Source organism: Anopheles coluzzii (assembly GCF_943734685.1).
Source record: "Anopheles coluzzii chromosome X unlocalized genomic scaffold, AcolN3 X_unloc_1, whole genome shotgun sequence".
Lineage (NCBI taxonomy): Eukaryota > Metazoa > Arthropoda > Insecta > Diptera > Culicidae > Anopheles > Anopheles coluzzii.
The window spans coordinates 2781821-2787500 of record NW_026054419.1 but is presented as its reverse complement, the minus strand read 5'-3'; the positions used below and the strand labels follow the sequence as shown (position 1 = coordinate 2787500).

Genomic DNA, 5680 nt, shown 5'->3' with positions numbered 1-5680 from the left:
CCGAGAAACGGACCGAATATTAATGAGGGTAGCATTATTAAGAGGAAGAAGAAGAAGGGCAAGAAGAAGCAGAATAAGCCCAGGAAGCGGCCTGAGGCTCTGCTGATATCGGACTGCACTTCCGAGGAGCTGGCGAAATTGCTCAAGGAAATGAAGCAGTCCGATGCTCTTAAATCGGTTGGAGAGACAATCTCTAAGGTCCGACGGGCCCAAAATGGAGGCATGTTGCTAGAATTGAAGCAGGGTAGTTCTGCTAGTGCAATTGCCCCAAAGGTTAAGGAAGCGGTGAAGGGCAAGGCGTCAGTGAGAACGCTAGCTCCTTCTAAAATGATTGAGATCATGCATCTCGATGAAATTACCACCCCAGAGGAGGTTGCGGAGTCTGTCAAAGCACAGCTCAACATCGAGATAGAAATAGATCGTATCAAAATGAAGAAAGGCCGCGCGGCCGGTACGCAGTGGGCACGGATCAACGTATCGCTGCCAGACTTTCAAAGCTTCCTGAATTTGGGAAAGCTGAAAGTTGGTTGGTCGATATGCCATATCCGTGAGGTAATGGAGGAGCAGAAATGCTATAAGTGTTGGAAGGTAGGCCATACGAGCTATCATTGTAGGGAACCAGACAGAAGTAATCTGTGCTGGAAATGCGGTTTGAGTGGACACAAGAAGCAAGCTTGTACCAACTCTGTCAAGTGTTTGGATTGCGGTACGAGGTCACAGAACCTCCACGCAACGGGCAGTTACATGTGTCCTAGAAGGCGAACGATTAGATCTTAATGGTTAGGTTGCTACAACATAACCAGAATCACAGTTATGCTGCATTTCAGTTAATGTGGCGAACGATTAGGGAAGAATCTGCGGACATAGTGTTGATTGCAGATCCGTATCTGGCAACAACCAACGTCAAAGTGTTACGCAATGACGATAACACAGCAGCGGTAGTGGTTAACGCGGACTTACCAGTTAAGGTAGTCAGTAAGGCTCTGAAGGGTTTAATGATAGTTGACATAGGTGATATGCGAGTGGTTAGCGTTTACGCGCCACCTAGATTTAGTATGGAAGAGTTCCAGAACATGTTGGATAACACGGTAATGGCCGTAACCGGTATCCACAAATTCGTTATCGGGGGGGACTTCAACGCTTGGTCAGCAAGTTGGAACAACCAACTTGGCGAGCGTGGAGAAACCCAGAAACGAAGAGGTGAGTTGGTCTTATCAACCTTTGCGCAGATTGACGCAATTTTATTGAACGACGGCAGCACCCCAACTTATGTTGGACCAGGGCGTACGTCAGTAGTTGATCTAACCTTTGCGAGCAGAACAGTTGCAAGATCATTTAAGTGGGAGGTGTTGTCTAGCTATATGAACTCTGATCATCGTGCAATACGAATAGATCTTGAGACGCAAAGCGTGCGTAACTTGTCCCGACCCATAACGGGATGGAGCATCAAGTATTTTAGCAAAGATATATTTGAAGTTATGATGCAAGCCGCTTTGGAGACCGAGGTCACAACAAGCGAAGACTTAATGCGTATACTTGTCACGGCGTGTAATGCGACGATGACTAAGCGTAAGAGGTACACTCCTAACAAGAGTGCATTTTGGTGGACGCTAGAGATTGAGGCACTTCGCAAAGAGTGCAAACACCGCGATCGGTTAGCGCAAAGAGCATTTAATACTGATCTCTATTCTACTTTTAGGGACGAGTTCAAGGTGGCACGGAATGCCCTCAAGCGATTGATCAAGCATACCCGACAGAGGAAGTGGAAAGAGTTCCTGGGAACAGCGAACAACGCATCATTTGGTATTGTATATCATACGTTCAAGAAAGTGGCCGAGGGTTCGATTGGACCCCGAACCATGACATTGGACGAGTTTAGGGAAGTGGTGAGCGAGCTTTTTCCTACTCACCCGAACACGGTGTGGCCTGATTATCGTGTCGATCAGCCACGAGAGTTTGAAAGAATTACTAATGATGAGATTCTTGCGGTTGCCAGGAGACTACCCAACAAAAAGGCGCCGGGACCAGATGGTATCCCGAATGAGGCGCTGAAAGTTGGTATGTTGACTGCAACCGATGCATTTTGCAGGGTTTACCAAGGCTGTTTAGAGAACGCGAAGTTCCCCGATGAGTGGAAAAGGCAGAGGTTGGTGTTAATACCGAAGCCGAACAAACCACCAGGGGAACCGGGTTCGGTACGCCCCATTTGTCTACTAGACGGGGCAGGTAAAGGTCTAGAACGCATCATAGTGCAACGGTTAAATGCACACATCGAGGAGGTCAACGGACTGTCTGACGACCAATTTGGTTTCAGAAGTCGTCGATCAACGGTTGATGCGATTCAACGGGTAGTGGACATTGTTTCGGTAGCTAGAAGCAGAAACCGATACAGTGGACGGTATTGTGCAGTTGTTACATTAGATGTTACTAATGCTTTTAACAGTGCTTCGTGGTTGGCGATTGCAAATGCATTACAGAGAATTAACACTCCTAAATATCTGTATGATATCATTGGTGATTATTTTAGGAATCGTGTGCTGATGTATGATACCACAGATGGACCGGCAGAGATTGCAGTCACATCGGGTGTACCTCAAGGCTCGGTACTTGGCCCAACGTTATGGAACCTCATGTACGACGGTGTCCTACGAGTTGCAATGGTGGAAGGTGCACGGATTATCGGCTATGCAGACGATATAGTGTTGTTGGTGGAAGGTAATTGTGTTGATGATATTGAAATTCTCGTTTCCAGCCAGATTCGCATCATCGACAGATGGATGACCGACAACGGATTAAAGATAGCCCCGACCAAGACCGAGTTTATTATGGTCAGTTCCCATCAGAGGATACAGCACGGGGCTATCAGGGTAGGTGATCACGTAGTACATTCGTCGCGCAGCTTAAAGTATTTGGGGATGGTCTTAGATGACCGCCTCGAATACACTTCACACATCAGGTATGCGGTGGAGAGAGCGACGAAGCTATGGACCACCTTGGTAAGGATGATGCCTAATAAGGCAGGTCCAAGTAGTAATGTTAGGCGAGTAATTGCTCTTACTGTTGTGGCGAAGGTCCGGTATGCCTCGCCCATTTGGTGTCATACCCTTAGATTTGCTAACCGTAGACAATGGCTACGTCGGTTTTACCGGCCAGTAGTCCAGCGAGTTATCTCTTCTTTCAGGACAACTTCTCACGATGCAGTCTGCGTGCTTGCGGGAATGATCCCGCTGCATCTCCTCCTGGACGAGGACTCCAGGACTTTTCATCGGAGACGAGCAGAGAACATCGCCGGATCGGTTGCACGTAACATGGAACGTGTCACAACTATGGAACGATGGCAACGAGAATGGGATGAGAGTGTTCACGGTCGGTGGACATACCGTCTCATACCCGACGTCAACAGATGGATAAGTAGAAGATTTGGTGGTGTAGATTTCTTTCTTTCCCAGTTTCTTTCCAGCCATGGCTTCTACGCCTACCAGCTTCATCGGATGCAGTTAACGGGTTCGCCGCTATGCGATGCGTGCGAGGAACCTGAGGACGCCGAACACACGATATTCCATTGTGTACGTCATCGTGAATTGATCATCAGACTTCAGCATCAAGTCGACGAGGAGTTAACGCCGGAGAACATCATCGAAGTTATGTCTGCTAACAGATATAACTGGAGCATGGTTCATCAAGCAGTACGGACGATTATGATTCGACAACAACGCCGAAGACACGTCATCGAACGAGGCGAACGACGTGCTTTGCTCGCCAACATCCAGTTGGCCTTGCAGAGCAGCGACAGTGACGACGAGTAACGACAAGGATTCATCGTAGTTCATCGTAGCTTCATCGCCGAGGGCTAGACAGTGGCTAATCACCACTGTTGGAAGCCATTCGTTGCCTGGGATGATGGACATCCACCGCCCGAGTGACGTCGATACCCTAACGGGTGATCCACTCGGGGCCGGTTGAAGGCACGGAGGGGTTTTAGTGAGTAAGAATCTCACACTACCGGGGTTGATCACCCAGGTGTCTTATGCAAGATTTCCCCTTCGATAACAAAAAAAAAAAAAAAAAAAAAAAAAAAAAAAAAAAAAAAAAAAAAAAGGTAGCCAAATGCCTCGTCATCTAATTAGTGACGCGCATGAATGGATTAACGAGATTCCCTCTGTCCCTATCTACTATCTAGCGAAACCACAGCCAAGGGAACGGGCTTGGATGCACTAGCGGGGAAAGAAGACCCTGTTGAGCTTGACTCTAGTCTGGCATTGTAAGGCGATATAGGAGGTGCAGCATAGGTGGGAGGGCTTCCTCGTGGAGCTCGCCTCTGAGATACCACCACTCTTACTGTTGCCTTACTTACATGATTGGGTGGAACAAGCGCGGGCCCCAGGTCCGGATCGTGCGCGCACCTCCTCCGGGGGGCTGTGGCGGCGGTTCGCCTGCGCGCGCCCAATGCGCCGTGTTTCTCGCTCAGCGTCCAGTGTGTCGCTGGGTGGTGCCGCCGGGGAGACTGCATCGTAGCATCGTCGTGTGTAGCGTGTTACCCGCTTGTCCGACCGTGAGCCGTGGCCCGCAAGGGTACAAGCTTGCGTACGTCGGTGCATTCGTGGTGCACTGCTTCTGCGCGGTCGATCGTTTATGATGTCACGTTTGCCCCCGGTTCCGCGCGCCGCCCGGCTCGAAGACTCCTGGACAGGTCCTTTCGGTCCACGTCATGGACAGTGCCAGGTGCGGAGTTTGACTGGGGCGGTACATCTCCAAAACGATAACGGAGGTGTCCAAAGGTCAGCTCAGTGTGGACAGAAACCACACGCTGAGCATAAGGACAAAAGCTGGCTTGATCCCAACGTTCAGTACACTTCGGGACAGCGAAAGCTTGGCCTTACGATCCTTTTGGTTATAACGAGTTTTTAGCAAGAGGTGTCAGAAAAGTTACCACAGGGATAACTGGCTTTTTTTTTTTTTATATCGAGTGGATTTTTATTGATCGTATGTTACATCGAAAAGAAAACCCAGCCCTCTCATAATCCGCCCCTTATGCCCTGCGAAGGGATTTAAGGGTGGACGTGATGCTCATAGGGAGCCTAACTTTTTAGCCGTGCGTTCGCACCTTTCCGTTTATTTTAGTTGAAATTCTATTTTCCAAACTGTTCCTCTGAATTCATTCCCTTAAGGGGAGCCCTATATCTGTACCGAAGCACCTTTCTTTTTTTTTACACTTTCGTTGATCTTTTTACTAAAGTTAGCTTTAGCGTGCCGCTCTTTCGGCTTCGGCTGCTGCTGCCTGCTGGGCAGCATCAAGTCCGCCTCGCTCGACGTCATCGGGTTCATTGTCACTTTCGCTCGACCAGGCATCATGGCCGAACAGCGCTCGTAGCATTTGGATTCCACCGTTCCGAATCATTCGTTGTCTTTCCCGCCAGCGGGCCACTCTCCGTCGCCCATCTTCGAGGCGAGCGGCCTCCCTGGGTGTTGGTGGTGGAGCTGGTGAAGTAGGTTGACTTCTCCTATTGCGCTGGCGGTAGGCACGATTTGCCTCATTGTGGAGCTGCCGCCGTTCTTCAGTGCGGCGATCGTCTTCCTCTCGCTGTAGCTGCTGTTGTATTTCAGCTTCCTCACGATTGGAAGCAGCCCGCTGTTCTCGTTCCGTGTCCCAGTCACGCTGCAGCGTTGTTGTTATTCGACG

At 49.5% G+C, this 5680-nt stretch overlaps 1 pseudogene; it reads left to right on the top strand.

The window, feature by feature from the left end:
* Positions 1–5249, top strand: part of LOC120960656 (large subunit ribosomal RNA) — an 8872-nt pseudogene extending 3623 nt beyond the window's left edge.
* Positions 5250–5680: the final 431 nt, after the last annotated feature.